The sequence below is a fragment of the Panthera uncia genome, chromosome F1 (genome assembly GCF_023721935.1).
Source record: "Panthera uncia isolate 11264 chromosome F1, Puncia_PCG_1.0, whole genome shotgun sequence".
Lineage (NCBI taxonomy): Eukaryota > Metazoa > Chordata > Mammalia > Carnivora > Felidae > Panthera > Panthera uncia.
The window spans coordinates 29,750,067-29,768,485 of NC_064813.1; the positions used below are offsets into that span (position 1 = coordinate 29,750,067).

General features: G+C 39.9%; 1 protein-coding gene and 1 long non-coding RNA gene across 6 annotated transcripts in view; one reads left to right on the forward strand and one right to left on the reverse strand.

The window, feature by feature from the left end:
- SPATA45 (spermatogenesis associated 45) overlaps nucleotides 1-18,419 on the forward strand; it is a 35,292-nt gene that overhangs the window by 6,178 nt on the left and 10,695 nt on the right. For 3 of the 5 annotated variants that reach the window (XM_049634178.1, XM_049634176.1, XM_049634174.1), the window contains exon 3: nucleotides 6,187-6,363. The exons of the other annotated variants lie outside the window; for them this stretch is intronic. The gene's annotated coding sequence lies outside the window, so the exon portion shown is untranslated. The remainder of the gene's footprint in view (nucleotides 1-6,186; nucleotides 6,364-18,419) is intronic. 5 annotated transcript variants of the gene reach the window in all.
- On the reverse strand, nucleotides 1,181-18,395 carry LOC125925287 (uncharacterized). Its single transcript, XR_007458770.1, has 3 exons — nucleotides 18,089-18,395; nucleotides 17,745-17,915; nucleotides 1,181-1,494 (listed from the first exon to the last, which is right to left on the reverse strand). It is a non-coding gene; the product is annotated as an uncharacterized LOC125925287 (long non-coding RNA).

An 18,419-nucleotide genomic window follows, 5' to 3' on the forward strand; every position in this document is an offset into this window, starting at 1 on the left:
GGGAGCTCTCGCACCTGTACCCCTCCTTGCAGCAGGGAGAAGGAAGATAAGAATTCTTTTGACAAAGGAGGACATTTTTCGCAGAGGTATTTATCTCTTGCTTTTAAGAAAAAGAAGGAATTTCCCTCCCAGCCCCAGCAACAAAGCACTAATCACTGCTTACAGCTGGTGAGAAATTTCCACAACCCCCAAACTCTTGTTCTTCTCCAATGAACTCTTTTTTTGTTGTTTATTTATTTATTTTGAGAGACAGAGAGAAAAAATGCAAGTGGGGGAGGGGCAGAGAAAGAGAGAAGGAGAGAGAGAGAATCCCAAGCAGGCTCCAAGCTGTCAGCACAGAACCCTACGTGGGGCTTGAACCCACGAACCAAGAGATCATGACCTAAGCTGAAGTCAGACGCTTAAGCAACTGACCCATCCAGGCGCTCCTCCAACGAACTTTTGTTCAAAACAACCCTCTGCCATTTTCTTCTAAAACCTACTAAAAGCTGACCTTCCCTTTGTCTCTTTGGACTTGCCTATGTTCACCATAGTTTGCCTGTCCTGAATTGCAATTCCTCTGCTATTCCCAAATAAAGTAACTGGCAATTTTATTTGTAAGATTGACAAGGGAAAGGTCTTAGGTTCTTCCTGAGCCTTTCGGGCCTTCATTGTTTTTAACTCAAAATAATCCCCATGCCAAAGCAGCACATCCTGGGGTGGCCTGTCCTAAACCTCAGCAGTTTCTTCCTCTGACACTTCCTTAGATGTTTCACGTATTAAAAGTTGATGGGGCGCCTGGGTGGCTCAGCCAGGTAAGCGTCCGACTCTTGATTTCGGCTCAGGTCATGATCTCATAGTGAGATCTCATGAGATTGAGCCCCATCTTCGGCTCTGTGCTGAGCTTGGTGCCTTCTTGGTCTCTCTCCTTTCTCTGTCCCTTCCTCTCTCTCTCTCTCTCTCTCAATAAATAAACAAACAAACATTTTTTTTTAAGTTGAGCTGGTGGCTGTGGAGAGTTAGTAACTGAGTGGCAAGAGATCCATAAAAGGAGAACACAATGCAGGTGAAAATGAGGATGAACAAACAGAAAAGAACAGATTGAAGCACGTTACCCCACACCCCGTTAGATCAGTCTCCTACTCTGGGAATAGGTCAGTCTCATATAATGGGTAAAATTAGTTTATTTGCTGAAAAATACTAATATTTTAACAGATTTTATTCATAGAAGCAACATTTTCCCCCCATGAGTACACAAATTCCTCCTTGTTGAGCCAGAGAAACACATTTTGGGGTGGCACATTTTGCTCCTCCACAGTCCTGCCTTTGAAATTTCCTCAAGAAATTTCATCATCCAGAAGTTGAGCCAGTAGATTGTTTAGTCTCATCGAACTAGACTCAGTCCTGACGACAGGTCAGTTCAGTTAAATTCATTTCAGAAGGCCATCTTTCAGGTAGGCTACCAAAGTTAGGCCTATATTATGCAAACAATCAGGTATTTAATCAGAGGCATTTCTGTGGAAACAAAAGAAAAATAATGGTTAATGATTGGAACAAGTTGTAAACAAGTTTCTGAGTTCTGAGTGTAGCCACTTGAGATTTCTAGATGTTAGATTTGAAGTATTTCTAGATGGACTGAGGGCAGATAGTAGCAATCTGATAGACTTTCCTAGTTTGCAGTTTGAGTGTCTCTGTGATTTTTCTGAGTGGCACCCATAGTAATAGTCAACAAGGATCGTCCACACATGAGCTCTTGTGGTGATTTCTCTGAATTTTATATACCAAGTTGTCCAACTTTAGTTTGCATGGCTTTGGAAAAAGGGCAGTTTTAGTTCTTAATGATTTAAAGACAATGGTAGGGAAAAATTGGAAATGATAGTTTGAAAATTTATAGCTAGAAGAGTTTAGGATCCAGTCCAATTTACGATGAATAGTATTAGCTTCTAATATCCACAAAGGTATGTTATTGAAACATAATTTTTCTTTATAAATACTGTGATTTCTACCAAAGATAGCAAAGCTAAGACTAATTTGTTTGCAAAATAAATCTACTTTCAATAAGCTTGGCTTGATTATATAAATACAGCAGGAGTGATGATTGATTATATATGCTCCTTTCGGTTTGCTTGCTGGAACTTTTCATAAGGAATCTCCTTTTAACAGCTTCTCAGGGTGAAGAAGTCAAACCAAATACTTGCAATCAAACTTTGTAATACCTATAGATTTGGATTAGTTACTCTCTTCTTGGGGTCCCCCGAATATCCTGAGAGGCTTGTACCTGCCAGGAAGTGACCTTCCTTACTCAACTGGTAAGGCTGTTAGGAATCCTGCAAGGAAGGTGCCACGCTGATATTTCCAAGGAGTTTTATTGACTCCATAAAGTCAACCTTAGTTCCTTAAAGCAGTCTGGTCACACCTAAATCTATGCATGTCTCTTTCAAATATGACATTCCAGTCAAAGCCTTTGTAATATAACCATCTTCCAACTGTGTCATGTTACAAGGAGAGCAGATTCTTATTGAACTTGGGCAAATAACTATATTGCCATGAAAATATAAGAATATCACTGAGAGTTTCTGAATTCTGGAGAGATCAGATAGGGAGAAAAAGATATTTCAATTCTGGTTACAAAGGTATAATTTATCAAATTGCTATAAGTCATAGCTTAAGAGGAAAGGCTTCCTTCTATCTATAAAACAGAAGATTAAAGAACCAACTATATTTTAAACAAAAAGTCATAAAATTAAAATCATCCTCATCAGTTCACTTGGTACCATATAATTAATTCTTGTTCGGCTTGAATTCAGTTTTTTCATTAGTTCCAGAAATTTACCCAGTTTGATGCATATTTACATCTATTTAATTCATTTATTAATAATCATACCGAGAGGGGCGCCTGGGTGGCTCAGTTGGTTAAGCTTCTGACTTCAGCTCAGGTCATGATCTCATGGTCCATGAGTTCGAGCCCCACGTCAGGCTCTGTGCTGACAGCTCAGAGCCTGGAGCCTGCTTCAGATTCTGTGTCTCCCTCTCTCTCTGCCCCTCCCCTGCTCATGCTCTGTCTCTGTCTCAAAAATAAGTAAAACATTTAAAAAAATAATCATACCAAGATTACTCATGAAAAATTTATGAAACATTAAAGCAGTTAGCCACCATCTTAAGTTATTTATTTATTTATTTATTTATTTATTTATTTAGGCTGACAATTTTGGTAACAAAGATAACATGAGCTTGTTTGACTTTTAGTAAACCAAGGTGGAAAAGTATCATACTTAATGCTGATAACTCTAAAGACTTATTTTTTTCAGCATCTGTATCATACATTTTTTCTCTTTTTTAAATTGAAATGTAAGTAACATATGTAATACTAGTTTCAAGAGTACAATATAGTGAGTCAACAATTCTTTTAATGTTTATTTATTTTTGAGAGAGACAGGGCATGAGTGGGGGAGGGACAGAGAGAGATGGAGACAGAATCTGAAGCAGGTTCCAGGCTCTGAGCTGTCAGCACAGAGCCTGATGTGGGGCTCAAACCCACAAACTGTGAGATCATGACCTGAGCCAGAGTCAGAGGCTTAACTGGCTGAGCTACCCAGGCACCCTGAGTCAACAATTCTATGCTTTACTCAGTGCTCATCACGATAAGTATACTCTTAATCCCCTTCACCTGTTTCACTCATCCCCCTATTGATCTCCCCTCTGGTAACCACCAGTTTCTTCTCTGTAGTTAAGGGTCTGTGGTTTTTTGTCTCTTTTTTCCTTTATTTGTTCACTTGTTTTGTTTCTTAAATTACACATATGAATGAAATATGATATTTGTCTTTCTCTGACTGACTTATTTCACTTAGTGTTATACCCTCTAGGTCCATCCATGTCGTGGCAAATGGCAAGGTCTCATTCCTTTTATGGCTGAGGAATATTCCATTCATATATTATATGTTATGTAATAGTCCATTGTATATGTTACATATATATCACATCTTCTTTATCCATTCATCTATGGATAGACACTTGGGCCGCTTCCATATCTTGGCTGTTGTCAATAATATTGCAAAAAACATAGGGGTGCATATATTTTTTTGAGTTAGTGTTTTCATTTTCTTGGGGTACACACCCAGTAGTGTGATTCCTGGATCATATAGTGTTCTATTTTTAATTTTTTGACAAACTTCCATACTGTTTTCCACAGTAGCTACATCAGTTTGTGTTCCCACCAACAGTGCATGAGGAGTCCATTTTCTCCACATCCCCGCCAACATTTGTTGTTTCTTGTTTTGTTTTGTTTTTTAACGTTTATTCTTTTTTTTTGAGACAGAGAGAGACAGAGCACGAACGGGGGAGGGTCCGAGAGAGAGAGGGAGACACAGAATCTGAAGCAGGCTCCAGGCTCTGAGCTGTCAGCACAGAGCCCGACGTGGGGCTTGAACTCACAAACCACAAGATCATGGCCTGAGCCGAAGTCGGACGCTTAACCGACCGAGCCACCCAGGCGCCCCTGTTGTTTCTTGTTTTTGATGTTAGCCATTCTGACAGGTGTGAGGTGGTATGTCCTTAGAGCTTTGATTTGCATTTCCCTGGTGATGAGTGATGTTGAACATCTCTTCATGTGTCTATTGGCCATCTGTATTTCTTATATTTATTAAACCAACAAATTTAAACTTTGCTTTTATTAACTGAAAAATTTCCTAGATCACATGAACCTGAAAAACATTTAGCATAGTTCCTACTATATTTTTGAGATTTAGAACTGCTCGAGTTATAAGTGCTTAATTTTAAGCCAGTTATATAGTGCTCTTTTACAAGTTAATTCTGGTAATACCATCTGGAGGTAGAAAAACACCATATTTGTAATGTAGAAAACAGAGTTTTTATAGCTTTCCATTAAAAATTGTTAGCTACGAATCAAGTATAGCAATATAAAACTCACTAGTATATAAGTTAAGTTTATCTACTTGGATGGCTAAAGCTTTTTACCAGTAGTATTTGTGGAGAAGGCACATGATTTGTATTTGCTCTTGACAAGTAATCTTATGGAAGCTGTGGAGCACTTTGTATTTTTTAAAAGGTCATTTTTCCTGCTCCTACCCCATTTAGTCTTAGGCAAGTGTGGCCATTGTTTTAGATACCCCCTGGGGTGTTTATATTGCAAAGGCAACAAACGTAAGATTTATATCTCGAAAGGACAGAGAAAGAATGTAAGTTCCTCCGAGAAGAACTTTGGTTTTTTAAGGTCAATAATTTACAAGCCTTATGAGAAAAATGGGGGAAGTTTTAGGATTGGTGAAAGCAATAGATAGACTTTGCATTGCCTCTAGAGCTGCATTTAAAAAAAATGTTTATATATTTTTGAGAAAGAGAGAGTGGGACAGAGGATCCCAAGCGGGCTCTGTGCTGACAGCAGAGAGCTTGATCAAAAGGGGGGGAAATTGTTAAAAAGAAAACCACAGGCCCAAAATGGCATCAATTAGGTTAAGGTCTCAATTCCGTAACCCAAAGGCTTAGTACCTAACCTTACTGCAGTTTCAACCCCCCAGGAGTGCAAGCTTTACGTAGTCAACATGAAAAGTTCCTGGTCAGCACTAGGAAATTTACTCATGGGCCCTTCCCATTCCCTTTAAGAAGGTAACTTTGCCTGAAACAATGGATTCTTTGCAAATAATTTTCTTTTTTCCATTTTCTGTCTACCTTTAAAAATCTTTGCTTTTCTGTAGCCTGTTGGAGCTCCCCTCTACTTCCTAGGTAGGATGCTACCCAATTCATGAATCAACTAATAAAGCCAATTAGACCATTAAAATGTCCTCAGTTGAATTTTTGTTATTTAACAGGGTATATAGTTTTATTTTAGCATAGGGGAGGAGACCTAAAAAAAAAATTCCTATCAGGCTTTGACTATCAGCTTCCACTTTCTGATCAATTTTTAACCATATAGCTACTTAAAAAATGTTTTTTTTTAAAATATCCTGTCAATTTTTAGCTGGGATGGATACTAAATGTTTCTGGCAGTATTAAACAACTTTATGGACCCTTCAAAGGGTCTTCAAAGAGGGTGCAAAGATTATTACCTTCTCAAGATCCAGAATCATTCTCAAAGATAGCCAAAAGAAAGAACTGACAGCCAGCATGTCCCAGGCAGGCAGAAAGCCAAGCCAAGCTCCCAGGACACAAAACAAGCTAGTAAGATTTTACTATTTTTTTCCTACTTTTTAGATACCTACAGTTTCCAGGACCACAGCTCTTAGACATAAAATAAACAGGTGTGCCAGAAGATGGTCTGCTTAATTGTTTGGATCTTAAGAAGGAAGAACTTATGTTGGATGCAGAGGTTTAATTTTTGGTCTAAGGACTAATTTCTGTTTTTTCATCTTGGAAAAAGGATTCTCTGAGGTTTGCTGTTACATTCTTTTGTATCTACTTTTTAATTTTAATAAGACAATTCTTTAGGATGAGAGCTCTCTAAAATTTTTCAAATACAGTAGTTTTTCTAATTTAGAAGATCTGTTGTCTGGCCACTGATGAGTAGGATCTATTCATCTCAGTAGTGAGTCAAGCTTAAGCCTTCTTATGCCTTAACCAAGGACACAAGAGGCATCCCACAAGACAGTGTAAAATATGCAGCTCTCACAAAGATCTAGAGAGTTCATTTCCAAAGATAGACTGTGAAAGCAAAGTTTTGGATCTGGACCCTTGGTCTAAACTCCCCTTCTCTGGGGCACCTGGGTGGCTCAGTTGGTTGAGCTTCTGACTTCGGCTCAGGTCATGATCTCATGGTCTGTGAGTTCGAGCCCCGCGTCAGGCTCTTTGCTGACAGCTCGGAGCCTGGAGCCTTCTTCGGATTCTGTGTCTCCCTCTCTCTCTGACCCTCCCCCATTCATGCTCTGTCTCTCTCTGTTTCAAAAATAAACATTAAAAAAATTTTTTTAAATAAAATAAAATAAAATAAACTCCCCTTCTCAAAGCCCAGCCCCATCTCCTTGAATCCTAAAACTCCAACTTCCCCAGGGAAAAAAACATTTTAACAACCAGCTGCCTGTTACAATTTCCCTTTCCTGACAATATTTGCAGAGCACTTCTGCCTGACCTCTAATCCTAGGGAAAACAACTTACTTAGGTAAATACTGAATGTCAGCAAGTGAACTGAGCAAAAGCACCCAGGAAGAGCAACAGGGCTTTGCTCTTATTATTCGACTCCTCCCACTTTCTAGGGCTCTGTAATCAAGTTCTGCCAGTTGCAGGCATTCCTGTGCCATGTCCTTTGTGGATGTATCCTGGCAAAGAATTCATGTCCCCAGGACAGCAGCAGATCTTTTAAATTATAAAGCCCCTAGGGGCACCTGGGTGGCTCAGGCAGTTAAGCTTCCAACTCTTGATTTCGGCTCAGGTCATGATCTCACGGTTCCTGAGATCAAGCCCCACGTCGGGCTCTGTGCTGAAAAATGAAGAGCCTGCTCGGTGTTCTCTCTCTCTCTCCCTCTCTTTATATCTCTCCCCTGCTCTCTCTCTCTCTCAAAATAAATTTTTAAAAAACATTAAAAAAATAAAAATAAAACCCCTTAACCTATGCTCTGGGAGGATCCTACCAAATTTACAGAAAAATTAGAAAGATTAGTGGCTATTTACAACCCCACTCACACGGGCCTAGACTGGCTATTAAGGACTGTTCTTCCCACCCATGATTATATTGATGTGGGAAAGAAAGGCAAAAGAAAACAATTAAATTTCCTTACAATTTACAGTCCACTGACAAGTCCTTGAGACAGGCAAAGTGACCTTCCTCTAGGAAGTCAGCTGCCTGGATGATGACACTTCGCTGAGGGCAAAAGGCACTCTTAGCCAACCCCCCAGGATCCTGTAAATCTACTTAAACGTGTAAAAACTCTTTTTGAAATGCCTTTATCTCTACCCCCCAAGATATATGTTGGCAATTATACTCTAAGCATATGGCCCCCTGAAAGATATCTAAAGGGTCTCATAACTAAGGTTTTATTAGACAGTAATAAATGGCCCTTTCCTAACCATAGCTAGCCCCCTCGAGGTCCTGGAAACCTTGCTTCCAAAATTCCTTAGAGACTTACATTTTCCCTAACCCCCTGGTATAATCAGTCACCCGTCACAACCCCAGTGCAGCTCTTTCTGCCCACCATCCTGTCCCCATGTTTTAATAAAACCACCTTCTCACATCGAAGATGTCTCAAAAATTCTATCTTGGTCATTGGCTATAATCCCCAACATTTCCACATCAATATGATGGTTATGAGACAAGCTAGATGGTCCCCTGGAGAATACCGCCCTCACTAAGGAAACAGATGGCCCTAGCTATTCCCAGCCCCTCCTGCACATGACCAGGAAACAGTTCAGTTGGAGGCTGATATCTAAGGCTTCATAGGAGCAATGTTCGAGGTGTTCCCCCTCAGAGTAAATTGGTCTGAGGTTGAACTATGTACTTAGTTGTTCTTTGAGCACATAATAGCTCTTCTTTGAGCTCTCCTTTGAGCACTCTACATAGTACTATGAACTATGTACTTAGCTCTTCTTTGAGCACATAAAAGCCTTTGTTGAATGTTCTGTACATACTTTTCAAAGACAAACTGCATTAAATCCAGAAGCCCTGGAACATAGCAATCTTTTAATTTCTGCTTTAGTGGGAAATTTTCTCCCGGATGTTAAATAACAAATCCACCTGCTCTGTTGGTGAGGGCAACCACTAAGCATAATAATGGAGACAGCTACTTTAAAAAAAAATTTTTTTAATGTTTATTTTCTGAGAGAGAGAGTGTGTGTGTGCATGAGCAGGAGAGAGGCAGAGAGAGGGAGACACAGAACTCAAGCAGGCTCCAGGTTCCGAGCTGTCAGCACAGAGCCTGATGTGGGGCTCGAACTCACAAGCCATGAGATTGTGACCTGAGCCGACGTTGGACGCTTAACCCCTTAACCGACTGAGCCACCCAGCTGCCCCTGAAGGCAGCTACTTAATTCTTTGAAAATAGCTTGCAGGAAAGCAGGAGAAAAAGAACTGATAGCAACAATTCCTGCTTTGCAACCTGAATCTTTGGAAAGGCAAAAGCAGGACTCAGAGTAATTCAAGGCCCATTCAGATCTCCCCCTATTCACCTTCAGACAAGCACAGATATTGCAAGAATCCAGGTCACCAGAAGAGAAATTGTCCTGTATTAAGAAAGAGGAAAATTTAAGAAGCAATTTCCCTAAACCCTATCACCCTCAGAGAGTGTGCTTTTCTCCTGAGGGACAATTCCCCCTTGAATGACAGTGCCAGCCGGTCCTCAGTCACACCCCAGAGCCCACCATTAACCTTAAAATGAGGATCAGGAATTGGATTTCTTAATTGACACTCATGTGACTTTCTCTACCATCTGCTCCGAGGATTTATCTCTACCTGTCACCTCTGATTTTAATCAGGGGGTAATCAAACTAAGTAGGGAACTTGTATAGACTCCCTCATCCCCCTAAAGGCACTGGCTGAGTGAGACCATAAAGCCTCCAGATCTAAACTTGAATGGTTGCAAACAACCACTAACTACTTAGGACATGAGACATCTCAGGGCATCAGAAGCTTACTCCACAACACCATCCATCAATTTTGTCTATCTATCTCCCTGAAACAAATCAACGGTTATGTAAATTGAGGGGGGGGGGAGGCAGCTGACTATTGCAGCCAAAGGATTCCTAATTTTGTAGACCTTGTTAAACCTCTGTATGCCCTTCTCCCAGACACCAGCCAGAGCCCATTTCCTGGATTTCAGAGACATTAACCTCCTTTCAAGCCTGGAAACTAACATTGTCAACACCCCCAGCTCTTGGTTTACCTAATTTTAACAAACCTTTTCATCTATATTGCCATGAAAATAATGGCATTGCTGCAAGCATTCCAGGACAATCTTTTGCTCTCAGATACAACCAATAGCATATTTCTCATGCCAGTTAGGCCCTGTGGCATTGGCTTGACCCCCATGTTTATTTATTTGTGGTGACCACAGCTGCCACCTTGGTTGACAAAGCCAGTACTCTTACGTTAGGTTCCCCCATTCACCTGTGTGTTCCCCATGCTGTGTCTGCTCACTTACGAGTTCATAAAACACGGCACCTCTCTACACAGTGACAGACCACTTACAAACAAGCTCTTTTGACTAGCCCTCCCATCATCTCACATCATTGTAACACTTTAAATCCAGCTACCTTACTACCCCTCCCTGACAATGGAGAGCCCACGCTATTCCCGGTGATTGCCTTACAACTATAGAAATGGTCTCAAAGCCATGAGAGGATTTCTCAGACATCCCTTTAGACAACCCAGACTTAACTTCTAGTTTTTGATGGCTCCTGTTAATGACATTTATGGGGAAACATAACTAGTTATGCCATAGTTTCCCCATAGGAAACAATGGAGGCATGTTCTTTGCCCACTGTAAAGTCAGCCCAAGCAGCTGAACTCACAGCTCTTACTAGAGATTATAGTTTGACATAGGGAAAACTGCTACTATTTACACAGAGTCCAAGTATGCTGTTGGCACCATTTGGAAATCCTCTGGATTCTTCAATTCTGCAGGTACTCCCATTGCTAATGGGCATATAACTGCTGCCTACCACAAGCTCTTCATCTCCCTTTTAGAACTGTCAGTGTTCCTGAATGTAAATGGATTAAATGCGCCAACTAAAAGACATAGGGTATCAGAATGGATAAAAAAACAAGACCCATCTATTTGCTGTCTACAAGAGACTCATTTTAGATCTGAGGACACCTTTAGATTGAGAGTGAGGGGATGGAGAACTATTTATCATGCTCCTGGAAGCCAAAAGAAAGCTGGAGTAGCCATACTTATATCAGACAAACTAGACTTTAAATTAAAGGCTGTAACAAGAGATGAAGAAGGGCATTATATAATAATCACAGGGTCTATCCACCAGGAAGAGCTAACTATTATAAATGTCTATGCGCCAAATACCCGAGCCCCCAGATATATAAAACAATTACTCATAAACATAAGCAACCTTATTGATAAGAATGTGGTCATTGCAGGGGACTTTAACACCCCACTTACAGAAATGGATAGATCATCTAGACACACAGTCAATAAAGAAACAAGGGCCCTGAATGATACATTGGATCAGATGGACTTGACAGATATATTTAGAACTCTGCATCCCAAAGCAACAGAATATACTTTCTTCTCGAGTGCACATGGAACATTCTCCAAGATAGATCATATACTGGGTCACAAAACAGCCCTTCATAAGTTTACAAGAATTGAAATTATACCATGCATTCTTTCAGACCACAATGCTATGAAGCTTGAAATCAACCACAGGAAAAAGTCTGGAAAACCTCCAAAAGCATGGAGGTTAAAGAACACCCTACTAACGAATGAGTGGGTCAACCAGGCAATTAGAGAAGAAATTAAAATATACATGGAAACAAACGAAAATGAAAATACAACAATCCAAACGCTTTGGGATGCAGCGAAGGCAGTCCTGAGAGGAAAATACATTGCAATCCAGGCCTATCTCAAGAAACAAGAAAAATCCCAAATACAAAACCTAACAGCACACCTAAAGGAAATAGAAGCAGAACAGCAAAGGCAGCCTAAACCCAGCAGAAGAAGAGAAATAATAAAGATCAGAGCAGAAATAAACAATATAGAATCTAAAAAAACTGTAGAGCAGATCAACGAAACCAAGAGTTGGTTTTTTGAAAAAATAAACAAAATTGACAAACCTCTAGCCAGGCTTCTCAAAAAGAAAAGGGAGATGACCCAAATAGATAAAATCATGAATGAAAATGGAATGATTACAACCAATCCCTCAGAGATACAAACAATTATCAGGGAATACTATGAAAAATTATATGCCAGCAAATTGGACAACCTGGAAGAAATGGACAAATTTCTAAACACCCACACTCTTCCAAAACTCAATCAGGAGGAAATAGAAAGCTTGAACAGACCCATAACCAGCGAAGAAATTGAATCGGTTATCAAAAATCTCCCAACAAATAAGAGTCCAGGACCAGATGGCTTCCCAGGGGAGTTCTACCAGACATTTAAAGCAGAGATAATACCTATCCTTCTCAAGCTATTCCAAGAAATAGAAAGGGAAGGAAAACTTCCAGACTCATTCTATGAAGCCAGTATTACTTTGATTCCTAAACCAGACAGAGACCCAGTAAAAAAAGAGAACTACAGGCCAATATCCCTGATGAATATGGATGCAAAAATTCTTAATAAGATACTAGCAAATCGAATTCAACAGCATATAAAAAGAATTATTCACCATGATCAAGTGGGATTCATTCCTGGGATGCAGGGCTGGTTCAACATTCGCAAATCGATCAACGTGATACATCACATTAACAAAAAAAAAGAGAAGAACCATATGATCCTGTCAATCGATGCAGAAAAGGCCTTTGACAAAATCCAGCACCCTTTCTTAATAAAAACCCTTGAGAAAGTCGGGATAGAAGGAACATACTTAAAGATCATAAAGGCCATTTATGAAAAGCCCACAGCTAACATCATCCTCAACGGGGAAAAACTGAGAGCTTTTTCCCTGAGATCAGGAACACGACAGGGATGCCCACTCTCACCGCTGTTGTTTAATATAGTGCTGGAAGTTCTAGCATCAGCAATCAGACAACAAAAGGAAATCAAAGGCATCAAAATTGGCAAAGACGAAGTCAAGCTTTCGCTTTTTGCAGATGACATGATATTATACATGGAAAATCCGATAGACTCCACCAAAAGTCTGCTAGAACTGATACATGAATTCAGCAAAGTTGCAGGATACAAAATCAATGTGCAGAAATCAGTTGCATTCTTATACACTAACAATGAAGCAACAGAAAGACAAATGAAGAAACTGATCCCATTCACAATTGCACCAAGAAGCATAAAATACCTAGGAATAAATCTAACCAAAGATGTAAAAGATCTGTATGCTGAAAACTATAGAAAGCTTATGCAGGTAATTGAAGAAGATATAAAGAAATGGAAAGACATTCCCTGCTCATGGATTGGAAGAATAAATATTGTCAAAATGTCAATACTACCCAAAGCTATCTACACATTCAATGCAATCCCAATCAAAATTGCACCAGCATTCTTCTCGAAACTAGAACAAGCAATCCTAAAATTCATATGGAACCACAAAAGGCCCCGAATAGCCAAAGTAATTTTGAAGAAGAAGACCAAAGCAGGAGGCATCACAATCCCAGACTTTAGCCTCTACTACAAAGCTGTCATCATCAAGTCAGCATGGTATTGGCATAAAAACAGACACATAGACCAATGGAATAGAATAGAAACCCCAGAACTAGACCCACAAACGTATGGCGAACTCATCTTTGACAAAGCAGGAAAGAACATCCAATGGAAAAAAGACAGTCTCTTTAACAAATGGTGCTGGGAGAACTGGACAGCAACATGCAGAAGGTTGAAACTAGACCACTTTCTCACACCATTCACAAAAATAAACTCAAAATGGATAAAGGACCTGAATGTGAGACAGGATACCATCAAAACCTTAGAGGAGAAAGCAGGAAAAGACCTCTCTGACCTCAGCCGTAGCAATCTCTTACTCGGCACATCCCCAAAGGCAAGGGAATTAAAAGCAAAAGTGAATTACTGGGACCTTATGAAGATAAAAGGCTTCTGCACAGCAAAGGAAACAACCAACAAAACTAAAAGGCAACCAACGGAATGGGAAAAGATATTTGCAAATGACACATCGGACAAAGGGCTAGTATCCAAAATCTATAAAGAGCTCATCAAACTCCACACCCGAAAAACAAATAACCCAGTGAAGAAATGGGCAGAAAACATGAATAGACACTTCTCTAAAGAAGACATCCGGATGGCCAACAGGCACATGAAAAGATGTTCAACGTCGCTCCTTATCAGGGAAATACAAATCAAAACCACACTCAGATATCACCTCACGCCAGTCAGAGTGGCCAAAATGAAGAAATCAGGAGACTATAGATGCTGGAGAGGATGTGGAGAAACAGGAACCCTCTTGCACTGTTGGTGGGAATGCAAATTGGTGCAGCCGCTCTGGAAAGCAGTGTGGAGGTTCCTCAGAAAATTAAAAATAGACCTACCCTATGACCCAGCAATAGCACTGCTGGGAATTTATCCAAGGGATACAGGAGTACTGATGCATAGGGGCACCTGTACCCCAATGTTTATAGCGGCACTCTCAACAATAGCCAAATTATGGAAAGAGCCTAAATGTCCATCAACTGATGAATGGATAAAGAAATTGTGGTTTATATACACAATGGAATACTACGTGGCAATGAGAAAAAATGAAATATGGCCTTTTGTAGCAACATGGATGGAACTGGAGAGTGTGATGCTAAGTGAAATAAGCCATACAGAGAAAGACAGATACCATATGGTTTCACTCTTATGTGGATCCTGAGAAACATAACAGAAACCCATGGGGGAGGGGAAGGAAAAAAAAAAAAAAAAAAAAGAGGTTAGAGTGGGAGAGAGCCAAAGCATAAGAGACTGTTAAAAACTGAGAACAAATTGAGGGTTGATGGGGGATGGGAGGGAGGGCAGGGTGGGAGGGAGGGCAGGGTGGGTGATGGGTATTGAGGAGGGCACCTTTTGGGATGAGCACTGGGTGTTGTATGGAAACCAATTTGACAGTAAATTTCATATATTAAAAAATAAAAAATAAAAAAAAATTAAAAAAAAAAAAAAAAAAGAACTGTCAGTGTTCACTGTTCAGCCCCTATTAAGAAAACTGATGCTATATCTTTCGGAAATGATAGGACTGACAGAGCTACTAAATATGCAGCCCCCAAACAGACCTTTTTATCCTTTCTCCCCCCAATTTTAAAACCCGCCTTTATTCCTGACTGCCAGAACCAAGTTTTACAGCTGCCCAAACCAGACTATAGGCTTCCTAGAACAACTATAGTAGTCTGCAATCTTACAGATTGACAGGAACTCATGGATCATGGAAATGTATGAAAGTTCACTTTACCGATGGCAAAAGTCATGGAATACTCCAGGTCCTGGAAATTACAGGTCCTGGAGTTGGTTCAACTCCAACCTTGTCTGTAAACCACACTGGTCTTTCTACTTTATGTGGCAACAAAGTATGTAAAGCGTTCCCACCTAAATGGTCAGAATGATGTGAACTTGAATACTTGGCCTCTTCTGTCACTGAATACTCCACCCTAAATGCCAGGCAAATTACAAACGTGGGCTCCTCTGTTCTTAAACGCGTGCTATGTAAATGTATCACTCGGGAAGTCAAAAAATCTGCTTGTACATCACAACTCCAAGGTTTTTTTATCAGCATTGAGGGTCGTATTTCCAAACTTTGGAGGTTATGAATTGGGAAAAGCAATCCGAAATCTCTCTGTGGTAATGGAACAAGAGTTTGATATCACTATGCAAACTTTGAAAATACTCGAGTCAGAAGTTAACAGCTTAGCCTGCATGGCACTCCAAAACCAATGTACCCTAGATACACTGCCCAGCAAGGAGAAGTTTGTGCAATCATCAGTGAAAAATGCTACTTCCATGTAAATCAAACACTGCAAATAGTATCTAGCTTATATCTGTTAAAAGAAAGGATTAATATTTTTCATCAGGTAAATGAAGTTCAGACATTTTGTTGCACCTACCTATTTCCAGAATTGGGGAACTGGTTTAATGTTGTATGGGACATGTGCTTTGATTTGTTCTTTTCTGTTTGCTCCTCATTCTACTCTCTGTTTTTCTCTCCCTTTGCAGATCTCTTGGCTCCTAACCCATTTTCTCTTTCCACAGTCACCAGCTTAGCTTTTAATATGAAAAAATTTCAGGGAAGTTTCAGAGGAGAGAACTGTAAGGATTCAGAACAGTGGCCCCAAGATGTACCATTTGGCATGCAGATTATTTCAAGATGAAAACAATTGTTGGGAAGGAAAAATTTTCCTCTCCCATTCAAGATTCATCTAACTGGTCTAAGAATTAAATTGACATGAGATAGATTAACAGGACAGAATCCAATTTAATTATGAATGTACAGGAAATCCACATAAACATGAGAGATTCCAAAGACAGTCAGGAAAGTGGGGATATATATGTCATCCTGAACAATGGAGATGAAAGTAGGGGTTTGAGACTTCAAAGGGAAGTAAAGAAAATCCCAGGAAGATGAAAAAGATAAATTTTCAGTAAGTAAATGTTTGCAGGGCCATATAGAAACAATGAGATATAGAGAAATTTTAACAAACTTGGTTCCTCCCTGTCCACCAACATAGTTCATATTATACTGTAGTTATCTGCGGTGATTGCTCCCTTTCTGGACCAGGTCCTCTATTTGAATTCTTTTAGGCAGCCAAGGGGAAAGTCAAAGTTTCTTCCTGAACCGTTTGGGCCTTGATTGTTTTTTTTGTTTTTTTTTTTAATTTTTTTTTTCAACGTTTTTTATTTATTTTTGGGACAGAGAGAGACAGAGCATGAACGGGGAAGGGTCAGAGAGAGAGGGAGACACAGAATCGGAAACAGGCTCCAGGCTCCGAGCCATCAGCCCAGAGCCTGACGCGGGGCTCGAACTCACGGACCGCGACGAACTCACGGACCGCGAGATCGTGACCTGGCTGAAGTCGGACGCTTAACTGACTGCGCCACCCAGGCGCCCCTGGCCTTGATTGTTTTTGGCTCAAAATAATGCTCATGCTTAAGCATCACATCCTGTGGTGGCCTACCCATCATAGCAAATAAGAGTAAATCTAGGAAAATGGGGATAGGATACCTTAGAATGTAGCCTAAAATCTTTATTGGAAGAGTAACCTTTGAGCGAGGAAAAATTGTTGGCTTAAGAATTATTCAAATTGGCTCTCTTATGTGACAGATGATTGCCTTGTAAAATAATGATAGAGCATTACTCTTAGATACAACACACATAACTTTCTGAATTGATAAACTAATCTAACCAATGTACATTTTAGAAAAAACTTATAATGCTTGTGTTGGGGCTCAGGGCAGGCTACCCCAAAATATGCCACTTTGGCATCTTGATTATTTTGAGTTAAAGTTACTTAAGAAACAGCCAGTGCAAAAAGGAGACCCTGACACTCCTTTGTCTCCAGAAAGCAAGAAATTAATCTCCCATGTGAAAGGTACCCTCCCTGTACCAGGAGGTAGAGAGACATCCTTATCATCAGAGAGAGAGAATTCAGGGTGAAGAAGCCTTTATAAACAAACCTTCTTACTTTTACTAACTTACTGCCCCAGTCCAAATTCTGTTTCGAAATTCTTACTAGTTAAAGTTCCCAAACATAAGTTTTCTTTATCCTGTCAACTCCTCACTAATTTATTGTTTCTTTGTATAAAACAAGCTGCCAGCCTTGGTCGTATCTGTAGGACCTCTGTACCTACAAATTAACTTTGATTCTTTCCTGTTATCTGTCTTATGTCAATTTAATTCTTAGACCAGCCAGAAGGATCTTGAAGTTAGAGGAAAATTTTCCCTCCCCAACACTTGCTTTATATACTTTATAGTTTACAAGTCCCTTCATCTGTTGTCTCATTTCATCCTCACAATACCTCAGTACTGATATCAGCCCATTTCAGCTAAGGACGCGGAAGCTCACAGATGCAGAAATATTCTTCCAGGTTGCACTCTGGCGAGGGAGGATTTAGGTCCTGGCCCACAGGTGCCAGGGTTGTGCCCAACTAATTAGATCTCTTGATAAGCCTTTTGGATTATCTGGGAGCTTTACGAAAAAAACAAAACCAACAGCAAAATACCTTCTTATCTTCAGCAGCTGCCCTGCACTGGTCTCATCAGAGACACCAAACTCATCAGAGTTGGGTGGTCTTCTTATGCTGACCCTTCATATACTTCTTTAGGGAATTCATTTCTCTGGCATTGTGAACTGCTCTCTTCAATACCAGTCTTATTTCTACTATCCTGTATTCCTGTAAAAAGAAAAAGAAATGATTACTTTTGGATTTCTGAAGATTTTTTTTACAGGGAGGCTTCCTCTTCTGATTAAAAAAAAAAAAAGACGTATGAATAAAATAATTCCCCAAGTGAAATAAGAAGTTTTAATAAAACCAATAAAAATAGCTATGGTTTACTAAGTGCCTACCTTAAACCTTTAGACTATAAGCTCCATTGGGATAGGTATCCATTTGTCCCCAGTACCCAGAACAACACCAGGCACAGAGTAGGTGTTCAACAAATATCAGTATGTGTAATAAATTGATGCCAGGCACAATGTAAAGAGCTTTCCATGCACATCTCATTGATTTCCAACTTCTTCCCTACCTCCTACAGTATACACACAAACCTACAACTTAATGAAATAGGTATCTTTATCCCAGATGAAGAGATTGATATTGAGAGATTGAGTAATTTATTAGAGGATACATGGCTGATAAGCAAATGGTCTCTCTAACTCCAAAACTTCTCTTAATTAG